The sequence below is a fragment of the Lontra canadensis genome, unplaced genomic scaffold (assembly GCF_010015895.1).
Source record: "Lontra canadensis isolate GAN:19392208 unplaced genomic scaffold, GSC_riverotter_1.0 scaffold2, whole genome shotgun sequence".
NCBI lineage: Eukaryota > Metazoa > Chordata > Mammalia > Carnivora > Mustelidae > Lontra > Lontra canadensis.
This window is the reverse complement of record NW_022630996.1, coordinates 9,152,528-9,170,071: the sequence shown is the minus strand read 5'-3', so window position 1 is coordinate 9,170,071 and position 17,544 is coordinate 9,152,528. Positions and strand designations below refer to the sequence as shown.

At 46.6% G+C, this 17,544-nt stretch overlaps 1 protein-coding gene across 1 annotated transcript in view; it reads right to left on the bottom strand.

Annotated features, from left to right (window-relative positions):
• Positions 1 to 17,132, bottom strand: part of PTN (pleiotrophin) — a 100,708-nt gene extending 83,576 nt beyond the window's left edge. Inside the window, exon 1 of the mRNA XM_032868464.1 lies at positions 16,858 to 17,132. The gene's annotated coding sequence lies outside the window, so the exon portion shown is untranslated. The remainder of the gene's footprint in view (positions 1 to 16,857) is intronic.
• Between the last annotated feature and the right edge of the window lie 412 nt (positions 17,133 to 17,544).

Below are 17,544 nucleotides of genomic sequence, written 5' to 3'. Positions count from 1 at the left end.
AGGGAGAGTGTTCGTATCCCAGCAGAATGTGTGGAGGAAGCCGTGCTGACTGAGGGCAGCAAAGAAGCCATCTTGGTACAAAACATCCCCCCCTCCCCCCAACAGGAGCTCTTTCAACAAAGAACACAAGAACTTTCTCTCTTTGAGGGCCCGGCTCTTGTTTTTCTGCACGTAATTTTCATCAAAATTTGTGGAGCCAGAACATTCTGGCTTCATTGTTACTCTGCTGTTGCGCATCATGAGTAACTATTTTCTTCCACTGGCTGCCCAAGTGGTGACTCTACCCACAACTGGCACGAGATCATTCATTTGAGGAAAGGAAAATGAGCGCTTTTAGGGAAAGAGCAGGCATCTCACTGTGAGTGATTGGTGCTCATCTCCAATGTGGTTACTCGAATTACAGAGGCTCTTGGAGAACAACCGACCTCTTTTAGAAGAAGTGGCTTCAAACCATTCCATATGAAATGCTCAGACCTGATTACAGAGCTTTCTCGAAAGCTGACATCTAAGGCAGATTTAAAGCAGGGAGCAAAGGAATAAAAAATTTTCCCCAGAAAATAAAACTGTTCATTTTGTCTTACCTCATTGTAGCCGGAGTAGCAAGACCTCCTAGGGCAGAAGGTACAGGAAGGAGCCTGGTTTCCACTGACCCCGTGTGACACGCCTGGAGCTCATGCTCCTCAAAGGGCCTCCCTAGACACTAAGGATCCCCCCCAAAATTCAGAGACATGTGGGATGCATGGGTCCAGCTCATGCTCAGGACTGAGGATAATCCCATCTTGCCACATTTTCTTCAGTCTGAGGACATCGGCCTCTTCCCCCAAATCAGCCCTTTCTCTAGATGTCATCTTTCTATCCGTGACACCAGAATTCTCCCAAACTGATCAACTTCAACATTCCATTTTCCAACCACCCTTCAAATACACACCTTCCAACCTCACATCTAGGCTTCAGATGGCTTTTCTTTTCCTTCATAGTGTCTCTGGAAAGGATCCCTCCCAAGCACCTCGTTATACCAAGGCATCAGAAATTGATTGATTCGGTATTGTGCCCAAGCACTGGGCCAAGAGCTCCACAGATAAGTAAGGAAAAGAAAGTCATTTAAAGTAACTGTTCAAGGCAAGAATAAAATCAGGACTTACACTATTGTCCCTACCTAGAACATCCTCTTTCTCTCTTATCTTAGTCAAGCTTTAAACACAAGTCAGGAGACGTGATCTCTAAGAAGCCTGTTTTGAATCCACTGTCAGTGGACTTCGGTGTCTATCTTGACACCGAAGTGGCTTCTTGATCAAGAAGTGCCTATCTTGATCCCTGCACGGACACTCCACGGGTGGATGTGTCTGGCCCCCAGCCAGACAGTGGGATGTGAAGACACAGATGGGGTCGCATTCATCTCTGCATTCCTAGCACTTAACCCGGAGCTCAGGACACAGTGTTCATTCCATGTTTTTGAAGCAATGAATGAAAACTAGAAGAGAAATCATTGAAAGCTAGGGAACAGAGAAAGAAGTATTCATTTCAACTGGGGGAGTGAAGACGATTTTCTTGGAGGAGGTGGTATTTAACAAAGGACTGAAGCATGAACAGGATTTCTAGAATGTGGAAAGATCAAGGGCTTGAGGGTCAGGGCTGGTACGCAGAGGATTATTTTTTAAGACCTAACGGATTCTCTCCACCTCTAATCTATTGCTTTTCTAAAAATCATCTTTCTTATACTCTACTATATTTTTTCCCCTTCCTTACTGGTGGAGAACCTCCAGTAAGTCCTTTCTGTCTAACACAGCACAATTCAAGCACGTTAGCTTGCATTCGGGGCTCCTGCTGCCCTACACTTTTTTCTGCTCCTAACTTTGGTCCTCTGGCCACCTACTGTGTGCACACATTGGACCCGTCTGCAATCGGTCCTCTGTATCTTGATTTGGTCATCTCCTTGGCTGTCCCGATACACCCCCCACTCAGCCTGCCCTTCTCCCACACTCAACAGCACTCTTTTTTGCAAATCCTACATCATCCGGCAGCCCCCCTTTGCCACTGCAGACCAGAGCACCCTCTTCCTCTAGGTAACTTGATCAAACTCCTCTTTTACCAATTCATCATACGCTATACTGCATGGTTTTCTAACTACAAGTCTGCTGTGCCCCTCTTAGGAGGACCCAGACAAGGGACTGCCAGTCTGAGATAAAGGATGGTATCCCTCTGTAACACGCTGTGTCTCAGACAGACATTCTACTGGCTAAAAATTCTCACCGAATGGAATATTCCTCTAAGAATATATGGGGGGGGTCTGTAATTTGGGCAGATATCTTCTTATTCAGCCACCTGTGAATAGGGGGCTTACGACACAAAATTGAATTTAATGAGAATAAAATTCTAGTATTCATTTGTTACAAAATGACCAACTCTGCTGCTGTTACAAAATAAGAACTTCGCACCTCTCTCTTTTGTTGATAAAATTACAGTCACAGTTCGTCTTACTTTGTCCGCAGGACCAAAGGAATGCCTTTTTTTTTTTTTTTAATTATTCATACTGTGTGACTGGCCCTTTAAGACAGGTGCACCCTTCCCACCGTTTTTCGTGCCAGCCCTTGTGACTTTGGGGCCCCTTCCCACTCTTCAGACCGCCCCCCCCAGGCTTTGCCCCGCATCAAACCATGTCAATATACCAGTCTCAGACCTTAATCGTGAAAGACACCGAGGGGCACAGGGCTCAACACTTCGTCCCACACGACAGGCCGCGGGGCATGGAGAATCCATCGCCTAACCTTTCCCAGCCTCTGTCCATCTGGGCCCCACTGTTGGATGTCCAAGCTTGACAGGGAATGCTTTCCAAAGGGAAACTGCAGCAGGGTTTTTTTTTTTCCCCCATCCTTTCGGTCCCTATTGTATGTTCAGCTGCAGTGGAACTAGCCGCTAATCAAAGCCAGAGCCTCTCATACACAAACAAACACGGCATTGTGGCCTCCCCCAGGGCTGGAACACAGCAATCCAACAAACAATTTGGTCAGGTGATAGCAGTCCTCAGGCCCGGAAGGAGCGTCTCCCGGACACCCTCCTGCCCACGCTCCCCTGTCCCTGCCTGCGCTCCCCTGTCCCTTCCTCAGCACCAGCACCTTGAACCACAAGCCCAGGCCAAGTGACCCTTGAGGAGACAATGGAAAATGAACCAATACATGAAAATATGCAGCCAAAGAGCTCTAGCCTAATGACAGAATTCTTTGACCAAGGGAGGGTATTCTCCTGATCAGAGGGAGTAGATATAAATTATACAGTGCAGAGGAAAGAAGGGCCCTGGCCAGAGGAAAGAAGGGAATATTGAACCAAAACCTCTTCAGATACTCAAGGGACCCTTGTCATGGAACAGGGGGAGGAGGGTGGGACAGCATGCAGCTTAAGACCTTTGTGGTCAGAGCTACTTGGACCACAATCTTAGTTCTACCTCTCACTAGCTTGTGATCTTGGACAAGTCACTTAACCATCCTAAGACTCAGTTTCCTCATCTTTAAGAAGCAAAACAGTCTTTCTCCCCCAAGGCTTTTGGGAACATTTAATCTGGAACTGAATGTCAAGTTCCTGCCTTGTGTCCCACACAGAGAAAGCACCTGACAGACATCAGATAGCGTTATTCGAGCGAATGGATGGTGCTCTGAAAGGAGAAAGGGGAGGAAATCACACAAAAAAAGCGAGCAAGGTCTGTAGCTTCTCAAAGTCACTGATGATAAGGGACAAAGTCTGGCCCTGGAAAGTTCCTAGAAACAGCACCCCAGAAGTGCTGGCAGGTCCTGAACTTGATAGATTGCCATGTGTCCCCAGAGCACATCAAGGGAAGCGAGGGATGCCAGTGGCCAGCATGAAGCCTGGATACAAGATGTCTTCACAGAACAGCAGAAGGCAGGCCTCTGGGTGTCTGAACATCGATAACGGAAATATCCCTGAGTACAAAGGATCGAGTGGAAAAGAAAAGCTGGGGATGCCAAGGAAAACAACTGCTCAGGTCACAGTTGTGGCGAGGGTAGCCAAGTAATATTAAGTCTTGCCAGGGCTGGTGGAGGGAGGGCAGTGGGGATGGGGCGTGGGGGGTAGAAACTAGGTAAAATGTTATCCTAATTCTATGCAGCAACAAATGTGAATTGAACAGCTGGCTCTATGCCAGCTGCTACCTGGGCAGCGACAAAGAGCAAGAACCAGAAATAATTACCCAGCAACAGAGTTTAGAAAGATGAGCTTCAGTGACAAGACGCGTGACCACCGAAACTCAGAACTAATGTAATGATTTCCATTAAATACGAAGGACCAACAATCCAAAATGATTTCACAACTGAAGCATCTTCAAAGGCGTCTGGGGGGCTCGGTCGGGGACGCATCCGACTCTTGATTTCAGCTCAGGCCACGATCTTAGGGTTGCGAGATCGAGCCACGAGTCAGGCTCCACGCCCAGCAGGGAGTCTGCTTGGGATTCTCTCTCTCCCTCCCCCTCTGTCCCCAGCTGCCCACTCGTGTGTGCCTGCACACACGCTCTCTCTATAAAATAATAAGTAAAAGCTTTAAAAAAAAAAATGGAAGGCTCTTCCTATGGAGATCTACAAACGGAACTAGTATCAGATGTTAGCTAGAGGAATGTGTCTTAAGGTTCGCAGATTTGCTCCAAGAATCGCCGGTCATTAGTTGTGTCCCTGATCCTTGCTAGCATGTACCTCAAGTGTCCCTCCATTTAGCTGGGGCTCCGGCTGGGGACGCACTCACCCTCATTTCAGTAAAAGTCAATCTCTTCTGATAAGCTGCAGTCCCGGAGATTATCCCTTTGTGTACACTGGGAGAATGTGGTCACTTGCTCCTTAAAGCCTTACTAACTGGTCTGCACTTGACCACCGCTGCTGTTACCTCCTCCAGCTCCCAGCTTCCTGGCCTCCCTGCACATCTACCGGCAGGCATCACAAGTCCTAACAGATACAAATATTTAACACTCTCAAGGGACAGAGCGTGATTTTACTCAGAATGCACCAAGAATAGAGATGAGCAATTGCTTATCACACTAGATAAGCCAGGAAATCCACTCCCCTTTGAGAAAAACAGCCTCTGGTACTTAAGCTGATCTTCGCCACCTAAGATTATATTTAAAATCCAGTACAAAGAGAAGTTACACTTTCCCCTGATTCTGCACTGGTTTTCAACTATTGCTCAAGTTCTAGTGCATGATAAGAGACCGGGCCACTCCTCAGCGTGGACTTGGAAATCAGATAAGGAAGAGGTCAGTTGGAGGAAAGAAGAAGACAAGGGGATAACAATTTGTTCTGCAACATAAAATTGGACTTTTTAATAAGTGGGACCAAGCCTAAACTTTTTTCTGATTTAAACAAGATGCTTAACATTACACCTTACAGCTGGTGATGAAAGGCAAGGGACAAAACTGACCCAGGAAGCTCATGATGTATGTGCAACCAAGCCCTGGGTCTGGAGGATTCTGCTTGCTCCGGGGCATGTAAGGGAGCCTCCCTGTCTCCTCCTTGATCCCTTTTCTTGACAGCCCCCCCTTGGCCCCCCACCCCCCAGGGTGGAGAAGACATGGATGGAAACAGTGGGCTAGAGGACATGTGCCTTTATGGAAGAGTGGGCTCAGCGACCAAATGGTCTACCTTATGGTCTTGTACCCAAGATCGGTCAGGTCCTATTTGAGGCATCGGCATGGCTGCTACTGTTTGGTCTTCAAGAGCTTCCTCTGAGAAGAACAAGGAGGGACCAGGATTGCTGCCCAGAGCCTGACTGACTTCATGGCGTCATTATACGTAGAGGCATCCAGAGCCCGGGAGACGGGGACAGCAAACAAGACCAGTCCAGCCCAGAGAAGTCTCCTCATAAACCCCACCAAAGCCAGTGGGCTCAGTGGTGCCTCCACAGTGGAGGAAACCTCAACTCTAATAGAATTTTCTGGGAGGCCTGAAGTTCCTTTCCCCAAGCACAGGGCTTCCAACTATCAGGCTTGGGGATGTTTTCCCTAAGATCTCAAAACCAAGTCCACTTCCATTTCTTTTGTCTGTTGGTTCTGCTGCCTTTGAAGTTAACCGCTGTCATTTTACCCTCTTGCAAGAGCACATCAGTGGGCGAAACGTTAGACCCATAGGCAGGCTGATTTCAGAAACGCAGATCTATTTTGAGAGAAACTGGTTAGAAATCCACCTCTACTCACTTACTCCTGCTGAATTGCTTCTGATCTGTTTCTCCAAACCAAATTCATTTATGACAGCCTTGAAGTTGCATCTCCAAATTCCCAGATATCACATATCAGAGGGCAAACTCTGTGATCCCCGACTGTCAGACTAAAACCTCTATTTAAAAAGGGCTAAAAATCGTTTCGGGCTCAAGTTGGTGGGACTCCCAGTATCGGCAGAGACAATCAAAGCGTGTAACTGTGACCTGTCCTCTCCAATCAGCAATGCAGTCGTCCAACGCAAATTTGATCTGACTCACTTTAAACTCAGAGCGCATTTGTACATTAGTTATTCCAAATAACAACAGAGCAAATAAACAACTCCCCTTTGGGTGCCAATGCATCAAAGAGCCACAGGCAGGGCTCTGGGTCCAGCCCCTCAGCCCCAGAGCAGTCTGGAGGGCCCCTAGCCTCCTGGGAGCTGCTACAGGGTTAGATGGGTCCTGGGCAGGAGCAGGCAGCTGTGGCTTCCCTGGGGAGACTTTACCCCGCCCCCCACCCCATATGTATCTGGAAGGGTTCTCGGGGTCAGAATGGAAGATACTGTTTACTCAGCCTGACCTTTAATTGGCACACACGAAACACACAAAGTTCTATGGAATTAAGTGTTCTCATCTAAACAGTACATCCTTTGCTGGGACAAAGACTTCTTTTGTTTGTTTGCTTCAAGGGATTATGTTTGTTTGCTTTCATTTTTCTACTTCCAACTTTATTAGGAGAGTCTGTAATAGTAATGGACTAGGCTTTTTTTAATGACTCAGATTCCCCCATGTCAAGCTAAGTACACTGAATTTCCATCTTAATTGCCCTATTTCATAAAAAACAAATGCACAGGAATGTGTGTAAAGCTATTAAAAGTAGAGCATGCATTAATTATAATGTTGATTTGTAAAAGACAGGGAATTATTCATTCAACTATTTCTTACAGTTCCATCAGCAGATCCGATGTGTGGATGTGTATCAGAGTGTTAATACCAGCATCTATTTGGAGCAAGACTTGAAGTGAGTTTTTCTTCTTTATAGTTTTTAAAAATTTGAGCATCTTATGCCATGAAAATATATTTTTCTAGAATGAGGAAAAAATGATTTTTTTCAGGTATGTATTTCTCTTTTTCTAATAACAAATATAATAATGGAAAACTTCATTATTTTTCCCATGATTAAAGTGAAGCCACCTTTTCACAAGCCTGACATGCATGGTGCTCTGAGATTCTGAATACTGCCAAAGACACTGAACTTAATAGTTAAATGTATGCTGTAAATTTAAAGTGTGCATAGGAAGACAGGCTCTTTTTTCAAAATTTAAGTACCTAAATCTATTAAAATAATCTAATCAACTACCTGTTTTCCTTCCTAGAGCAGTTCAGTTTTCCTCAGTTACACGCCTTGGACCATACCTACAGAAATGGTGCAATATATATATATATATATATTTTTTTTTTGGTAGAAAATATCTTTTGAACAACAACACTGACCCTTGCCTAAAATTCTCCAAAGCTACTTTTAAGCCACTTCGGGCTTACCATGGACGCCCCATAGGACCTGCTGGCACCCTCCAGTGTTCTTAGCATCCAACAGGAAGACCACGACCTGTCAAAACCTCAGGGATAACCCTTAGCTATTATGGGCAAGACTCCCAGGGTGAGGTTTAGAAAAAGCTGAATTATTAGCAAAGAAGTAAGGCCAGGATGAAAACACTGTTCTAAAATTGTGTGTGGTCTCCACTTGTTTTAGCTTGACTGAAGGTTTTGTTACCCAAGAATGGTACTGGAATATGTTCCTTATTGCTGAAACCTGGCTCTGCGGCAAAAATCTCCAGTGGCCCAGGGTCTTCCCAGAAGTCACCAAGATGGAGGACACCTGCTCAATTTCCGTTACAGTACAGAAGGGACAATCAAAGAGAATCATACTCAAAACCTAAAGAAAAGAATATTCTAGCACAAAGAAAACAAACGATATTATTTCCTTTTCATATGAAGAAGGAAGTTTCCTAAACACATCTCACTCACTCGCTTTTAAGACAAATTAAGGCATGAATCACTTCTCCCTTCTCCAGGGAAAACACTGGAAGGAGACACTGGTACACCCCTGGCAGGGGGCCTCTTACTCTAAGGGTCTTCAGTTGAGCCAAGCAGGAAATCAGACGGTGATTGCAAATTTCTTTTATGAAAAACCAAACACTGTAAATATTTGGACATGAAGTATGGGCATGCGCTGTTTTTGCGCACAGCAAGAAGGGTTATTGCCCATGACCCTCAGTGTTTGTATTAAGCTATGAAAGGTCATGCCTGGAAAGTTCTGGTCCCTCTCCCATTCTCTCAAGTTCGTCGATCCCAACCCCGGCGGCTGGCTGCTCAAAGTCAGGTCCCCAGGCCAGCAGCCAGGCTATCACTGTCGGAGAGGTCTGCCAGGCGCCTGCTAAACCACAGCCTGCATTGTCCGGAGACCTCCAGGGGACTGAAATGCCCATGAAAGTGTAAGGAGCACCTGCTACAGAGTAAGCGCGGTGTCGCTCTTGAGTTGCAAAGACCTAAATTTAGTGAGCATAACTGATTGAATAATTTGGCATGTCTTCTTGACAACTCTCAGAAAGAGCTATAATATAATATTTAGTAAAAGAATGCAAAACCATTTTCATTTAGCCTTTTTTTAGGATTGTCTTCTCGCTTCCTCCCCATCCCCCAGCTCTGACTCAGATTTTCATATTTTCACACCCTTCACACATCTCTCCTCCTGCTCACTTCGTCCGGTCAAGCCGACCTTTGGGCACCTTTAGCGATCTAGGCGTCCTCGGAAAATGACAGTGACAAGCAGCAGAATCGGGGAAAGAGAAGTGGTTCCACAGATTTTATTACGAGCTGCTCACATTTAGCCCAAGACTTTACAGTTTATAAACATCAGACTGTCACGATGTACCTTCATCACTGAAGGCAAAAGCAAGGGATGCTATCCTCAGCCTCCCTGCCATCTGACAGCCAAGATCCCCTGAGGCTTCGGGAGGGTCAGTGACACATGCTCCGTCGCTACCAAATGCCAGGCAGAGCTTCAGGGAAACCATCAGGTTTCTGCAGCTTCATGGGGACTCCTACCAGGAGCTGATGCTTCCTTGGTGGCGGCCGAAATCAGGGAGAATGTGGTTACGGCATCCCCGGCGCCAGCAGTGGGATGGCTGCAGTGGACTGGGGGGCCCTGAATGCCCAGTGATCTCCTGGATGCCACAAGAAAGGTCAGGTCAGCCAAGGTCAGCAGCCTGATTTGGAGACCCCATGCCTTAAGCACGACCACAGGTTGCATGTTTCTTTTCAGGGGAAGGGAATTGGGGAGCTGTCTTTACAGAGAATGATCTGAGAGTGCGAGGCACAGCCCAGGTCTCACCTGTCTGCATGTCTGAGACCCCAACTGGGCCTGAGAAATAAAAGTGATGGGGAGCGTGGCGTCACCGGGCAGGGTCACTGTGCCCCCATAATTAGCGCCTTCATTGTCTTCATCCAACACTCCCTACCAATCAGACTCTGGGTTCAGTCCTTCATGTTCATTTTCTAGATTAAAATTCATGTCAATACTACAAGGGAAGTACTCATGTTCTCAGTCAAATGAGAGGTCAGGCAATTGAAGAAAAACCATGATATCTGCTGATGGTCACAGGGGAGACTTCCCTGGGGAGACTTTACCCCGCCCCCCACCCCATATGTATCTGGAAGGGTTCTCGGGGTCAGAATGGAAGATACTGTTTACTCAGCCTGACCTTTAATTGGCACACACGAAACACACAAAGTAGAACTGTGGTTTCTAGGGCTAATATGTCTACTTCGTCCCCTATATCCAGGTGGCCTGTCACATGTCTGTGTTCCTTGATTCCACCTCTCAAGTCAGAATCTATAGGGCTGGGCCCCTGGCACCCAGAAGCTAAGACATGATTCTAGTTATTCCCATAAACAGAAGACAGGGAATGGCTACCCCAGGTTATTTGGCCTCTTATTATATATACCTTGGAGTTTAGGTTTGATATAAGAGGCAACTGGGGCATAAAAATTAATTAGCCAAAGGATGAAATGGCATTATATTATAGAGAAGAAAATATCCAAACTAGGAATTTTAAAACTTTTATTTTTATTTGTTTAAAGATTAATTTATTTGTCAAAGAGAGAGAGAGACAGCGAACACAAGCAGGGGGAGCAGCAGGGAGAGGGAGAAGCAGGCTTCCCGCTGAGCACGGAACATGTCTTGGGGCTTGGTCCCAGGACTCTGGGCCGAAGGCAGATACTTAACTGACTGAGCCAACCAGGCACCCCAAAAGCTTTGTTTTAATACTTTCATGGCACTTACTGGGGTCATCTTAACCTCCCTAAGCTTAGTTGTATCAGTGTAAAGAAAAAAAAAATCCTGCTCTAAGTGTAATTGTTATAAAAATATTAAAAAATAAGTGTAAAAAGTTCTGAAAAGCAAATGTTCTATAGCCACATTGGAGTTATGATGAAAAGAAGGCTTTAAGTGTGCAGTCTTGTAGCTTTGAATTATACGGTCTCTTAAAGAAGAGGGAAGTCAGATTTCTCTCTCCATTATGGAGGCAGCCATGAGTCAGAGACCTTGCAAGTTCTGGGCATGAAGTAGACAAGGGGGAGTATGGTTAAAAGACGGGCCAGAGACCTGACAGGCTGTGATGACACACTGTGTCATCACAGGTCATCACTGTGATGACCTGTGAAATGACAGAGGTGAAGAAATGTGAGATGGAGAGCTTCTTACAGAGGTTGGAGGCTGAGAATGGGGGTGCTCAGATTGAAATTGGAAATTGGCACCAGGCGATGTTTAGAGGAAGTACGTACAGAGGACGATCGTCAAGGTCTTTGGAACATGAGAGGCAGAGAGAATGGTATTCAGAGTCATTTATTTTTTTCACTCATTTGCCAGACATTATTGGTCATTTTCAGAGGTCTGGAGCTTGATAGTCTAGGGTTCTTGAGATGAATGAGACGGAGCCCCTGCCTTTCTGGATGCATGGTGTGGGTGGGGTGGAGCTCGTGATAATGGTGAGTAACTATGACAGGGGAAAGATGAGTTTTTCCAGAGTCAACCCTGCTGGGAAAAGCAAGAGTTAAAGTCACTCCGAAGGGCTGATGGAGAGGGGGAGGAGAAAAGAGCAGGGCAGAATCAGAGCGCCACCTAGAGGACAGATTTGCCTGGGAACACCCCCCCCACATCCCCCCCACCCCACCCCCACCCCCGTCCCCCCATGGTGCCTTCAACCTCCTACTCACTTAAAGTTTCATCCAAATTACACAGCTGACATGGAGGATTTGCTTTCTTTTCCTCAGTGCATAGATGTCCCCTGAAGGTCAGTTACAATCTCATGTCTGGTATATCTTTTCCTGAAGAGTCCATCTATGGTGATGTGTCAAGTCTTTAATATTATATTTATTCTAAATAACCCGGAGTGAATTCTAAGATGTCACTTTCAGTCATTTCCTGTCTGCCCCACGACATGGCCAATGTGACATGAAAACACAAAGAAATCCAGAGTCAACTTCTCTTCCAGAATAAACGGCAATAAAGTAACCAAAAGACAGTGATGATTTTGAAATAAATATTATCACCTTCTCCATTTAACCTTTTTGAGTTAAACTTCCTTTTTTCTCATAAAAATTTTTTTTAATCACTTTTTTGCTGGAACCGCTTAGGGCAAAAACTTTGTATGTACATATCTTGCTGTAACTTGTGTTGTAGTTATTTTAATGTACTCACACATACACTGAGTAGCCCATAAGCTATTTGAAGGCCTATTTATTTCTGTATTCCCTATCACACTACCTGACAAGTAATGGGACAGTCATTATGTGTAGAAGTCTGTTGGGATTAAGAATAAAATAACAAGAAGTCCTTTGCTTCAGTCTCCTTCCCCAACGAGGACTGTCCCCTTTAGCATTCATTTAAAAAAAATTTTTTTTAAGTGTGACACCAAAACTCAACAGAGAATGGAGAGATTTGAGAGTTCTCTCATGAAGACTGGAGTAGAAACCCAAAGAGTCATGATCAATACTGAAGCATCTGGAGAGAGAGGGAGGGGCAGGGGGGAGATCTGAGTATTTAGAAATGAATGTCCGCATGTGGAGGTTGAGGAGAAAAGAAGAAAAAAAAATGCTGAGGAGTGGCCAAGGAAGTTGGAAAAAATTAATATGTCAGGGAGGTTGCAGTAAAAGATAATCAGATAATCATAAGAAAGCAGTGTTGGCAAGCGATGCTGTTGCATGCTAAGGGAAAGGAAGAAATGTAAAAAGTCATTTGTTTGATGAAATGACCTGTGACTTTTCAAGTGTTTTTCCCAGAGATTGGGGGGGTGGGGGCAGGGCTATAAATGGATTTTCATTGTCTGGCATCTCTTTTAAATGTATTTGTAATAAAGGATTTCACAGGTTAGCACCATTTCCATATACAAACGGAATCGTGAAACTGTAAGCCTTAGAGAAAATAAACTTTTATTTCTTGAGTATATTACATTGTCTAGCTCAGTATTAGGCATCTAGCATACATATAATAAAAACTGCTTATTATGGTTAAACTGACTCACCATAGGAGCAAGAAATCTTATACTGCGGAGGCGGGATGGGGAGGATGGAGGTGAGTAATCCCGGGCCCACTAAAGTTTAGAAACTAAGAGGAGAATGAAGTCAACACCGCCCTCAGTGACAGAAGCATAAACTGATCCTAGACCAGAAAACAGGTTTGAATGAACCAGGCCAGAAAAATGTGAAAATCGTAGCTAGAAAGGCCCAGCCTTCCATGCGTCCCAGGACATGGGCGACCCTTCCGGATACATAGGTACGTGAAGGCCTATTCGCCACCCCAGATACGGGGAAGAAATTGGGAAAGACATCGTGGGACTTGTTAAACGGGAAAGGATGGCACTGGATGAAAAGAAGGGAGCAACAAGAATGAGAGCAGAGGAGGGGGATGGGGAAGTGCTAAAGCTGGAAGAAGTGAAAACAAAAGGTTAGGAATACAGAATGCTATTTGCCTTTTCAGTGACATTTTGGTTTGTCGAACGGTTCTTAGAATTAAGAGCACATTGTCAGTGTCAGTTACCATGACTCACTTCTTTCAAGATTCATATACTTTTTTTTCTTTTCAACTACGGATGATGTTTAGGAATCTAAGAATTCTGCTTTTAGGAAACACATTATGATGGGTTTTTTCTTTTTTCTTTCTTTTTTTGGAAATGCCACTTTACCTAAACCTACTGTGAAGAAATGGCTAACAAATCCCAGTAGAAGAAATTAAAATTTTATTTCTCAAACTGTCTCAAGCACCAACTGTTGACTGTATTCTTTGCCTGAGCTTAAGAAATAGGGATTTGTGGTGAATTTGATCTACATAATCGAATCCACAATGTTACCATAAACACAACACCCTCCGATAATGTCATGGTATAGCTACTCTTTTAAACCGCAGACATTTTAGCTTCTTTTTTTTTTTTAAACCAAATACTAAAACAGTGCAGAACAAAAGGCTTGTTATATTTGACAACCTAGAAAGATCGTGAGACCCGGAGAACTCTGCCACATACAAGACTGGCATGAAGTGTGTGGAAAAATGGCTCGATGGATGGAAACTTGAATTGGCCATAAATATCAGGGATGAAGAACAACTTTCCAAAGTCAGGCTGTGGCCCAAGTCCCACTCTGGCCAGTTGGCTCTGGATGGAAAAAAGTCGGCCCAGCTCATAAGGAGAAGATCCATATCTGAATATTATTTTACCATAGAGCAAAGGCATGGCCTTGTGCCAAGAGAAGACAGAAGTTCTGATTATTCATGAGAACGGTAGCCTTCACCGTTTGAAGAAGCCCCATTCAGCATCCAGGCAATGGAAGGGGACAGTTGGGAAGCCTGGACGCCCCCCCAGGGCCCCAGACTCAATGCCCTCTGGTGTAGACCACGCTTGCTCTCGGGTCGCCCTGGGTACTCTCAGTTTAAACATTACCTTCCGTAGGGAAGTCAAGGACCGCACGCTCCCCATATTCCAACGCCACCATATTAAAAGCAGGAGTGGAGAACTTGACTGTATATTCTGGTCTTCGCGATCTGCCATTAGCTAACCACACACATCATTTTGAGTAAGCCAACTTAACTCAGTCTCCTGGGAAAATTTTGAAGAGTAATAATTTTTTTAAAAAACCCCACATATGAGAATCAGAATCCACATGAGAGGTCATTTAAATGAGAAAGCGAGAGTATCTTCAAAGAGGGAAAAAAAGCATTTAAACCTAAAATATTTCATTTCTAAGACGGATCTTATTGATAAAAGCGATTAAACTATTTGGGGACCTTATTTCTCTCAGGTTATTTCTAATGATCAAGTTCTGTGAAAATTCAACAAGGCCAATGGCTTTTTTTTACCAGAGTAAAAAAAGTGCACTGAAGCTCTCAATAAATTGGCAAATTTATTACTCCAAATATCTTGGAAAGAGGTCTAGGAAACCACAGAACTATGTATTATTATATAATATATATTATACTCTGTATACTGTTAAATTAACCTCATTCTCTATAATACCTCATTTAAACATCAGGTGATTCAAGTTATATATTAACAGGATGATAATTGGGGATTAACACAACTCTGGCTTGGAAAATACAATGTGAAGGGCACCTGCCTGGCTCAGCAGGTTCAAGCTCAGGTCCTGATCTTAGGATCCTGGAAATGAACCCGGCATGGGACTCTATGGTCCCTGCGGAGTCTGCTTAAGACTCTCCCTCTGCCCCTTGCGTGCACTTGCTCTCTCTCAAATAAATAAATAAATCTTAAAAAAAGAAGTGAGAGAGATAAAAAAAATACAATGCAGTTGCATCCACGCGTGACCAGCAGAGAGAGCGTCTACTGTGGTCCTGAATGGCTTCAGGTGGGCACGCCTCACAGATCTCACTTGTGGGAAGAAAACTGTCCCCAAGGGTGTCTGGGAACGGAAGGGGGTCGGGGGAGATCACGTTCCGAAGACGTAAAGCACAATTAGAGAACTCCCAGCACAAAAGTTTCTTAAAGCACAGGGTAATGGAAGGAGGTGTTTTTGTTTTGTTTTGTTTTTAAATAAAATAAGAAAAAATCGCATCCTATAGTTTCAGTGAGTGCAAGTCTCACCACTCTGAAGGCACGCACAGCCCCAAGAGGACAGGACGAGAGCTAATACCGCTCTAATTTCCTTTGACTCTAACTGGACTGTGCGTGTTTTTTTTTTTTTTCCCTCCCTGTGCGTGCTTTTTAATGATTTGGTCTTTAAAGTGCATCATTTACTTAAAAGGGCATATAATGAAGATGGAAAATGCATGCTTTATTTTGTGCTGGGAGACACGTCTTTTGTTTCACTATCAATACCTTGAAATATCTCCACGTATCAATTAGTCCCCAGCGATCGCGGGGCTGAATGGGCTCTACTGTTTCATCAACTTCACATTTGCCCAGGACAATGAAACTGCTTCCTGATGTTCTTAGTCCCAGAGCCCTGCTTGGCGACTAGCATCTCAGTCCTCTCCCAGGCCCATGGCTCCCACACAGGCGCACGCAGGCACACACCACCGTTCTCAAGCTGCTACAGCAACAAGCCCATCAAGAGGAAAGATGCTAAAAGGAAACTTCGAGGTCCCGCCCATTGTTCACTCTCCCTCATCGGCCACCTCTCCCCCTGCCCCCAAGCCACTCCTATTTTTTTTTTTTCAGTATATCCCCAAACTTACAAAGCAGCTGTTAACAAAGAAAAAGAGTTAACAGCCAAGTGTGTATCAGCGAGAGGTGTGTGTTCTGTGTGTTTTTGTTAAGGAGAAAGAGGTATGTGTGTGTGTTCAGGAGAGGAAGTTTTAGATTTCGTATGGGAAGCAAGGAAGGAGGTGAGTATATTCCTTGCTTTAAAAACGTTCATTTCTTAGAAACATCAACTCGGAAACAACGAATCGGGCCACTTCGTAATGAACATACCCCCACCTTTCTGTGCGGGAGCCTCAGAGTTCAAGTGCCTGTGTCCGGGGCGGTGGTTAAAGTCCGCATTCAAACGAGATGGGTTTCAGGTGTGTCTTTCTAAACTTTGGATGTGACCCTTTCCGGAGCCCCTCCCGGGCTGGCGGGCAGGACAAGGAGTGTCCCCGCTCCGTGAGGGCTTCTCGGTGTCCCCCGGCCCCGGGAAGCGCAACCCCCGCCGCCCCCGCCCCCGGGCACGGCACCCACAAAAGCCCCCGGACCGCCGGCCGCCCGCAAGCCCAGGTGCAGGCGGAGGCGCGGAGAAAGGACGGGAAGCCGAGCCCGGCTTGCCCGGGCGCCTCCCTTCCTCTCGCTTCTCCCCAGACACAGACACACCTCCTGCGGCAGGTCTTCCGGAGCGCGCAGCCCCGGCGTGGACCCCGCGGGCCGCTGGCACGCGGCGCGGAGGCGCGCAGGGCATGGCCCCAGCTGCTCTCCTCCGCTCACCTACCCGCACCCCGACTCCCGGACCCGACTCTCCCCCCCGCCTACGCACCCCCCCCATGCCTCAGGTGGCCCCAGGAGCGAATCCGTTTCGGGGGCAGCCCGCTCCCACTCGCACCACCATCCTCGGCTGCACCCGGGCCGGTGGGCGAGGGTCAGGGAAAGTGGCCCCGGGCGGCGGCGGAGCAGCGCGCCGCTTCCCACTTACTTGGAGTTGCAAACGCCGCACGCGCTCCGGCTGCCTTTGTTGAACGCGGCGAGGCTCTGCGCTGGGTCGGGTACCGGTGGCCGCTGCCCGCGCGCGCCTGCTGCGCCCTCCGTCCGCGACCGCGCCTCCCCGGGCTCCCGCTCCCCTGTCCCCGCTTCGGCTGGGGCTCCGCGCGGCGGCTCGGTCGGCGGGCTTTGGGACGGGCGGGCGGGGAGCCTGCTCCAGCCTGGGCCTGCGCTGCGCCCTGCCGGGGAGGGAACGGAAGGGAAATGGAGAAGGGGAGGGATGAGCGGAGCGGGCAGGGCGAGGACGCGGGCTGGGCGAGGGAGGGAGCGCGCCTTTCCCTCGCGAGCTGATTGGGAAGCTCATTAAAGGCAGGAGTCTCCAGGGCCGCTCTCCCCGCAGGAGCCAGCACGCGGGTTTGAACCAAGAGGCCGGGAGAGGAGACACTGTGTTTTGTTTGGAGCAGGGACCCGCACAACCTTTCTTTTCCAAACTTGGTGCGGACCTGTGCTTTAGGTGGGTGCGCGCCCGGCTTCACAGGGAGGATCGCTTAAATGGACAGCGGATGGCCTTTTAGGATACAGTGATGGCCTCAGACATTTGCTTTGTTTTGTTTAAATGATATTCGGGATGAAAGAGCCCGGACTTCAAAAGCAGCTTCTCCTTCCTCCCCACGCGCGAACA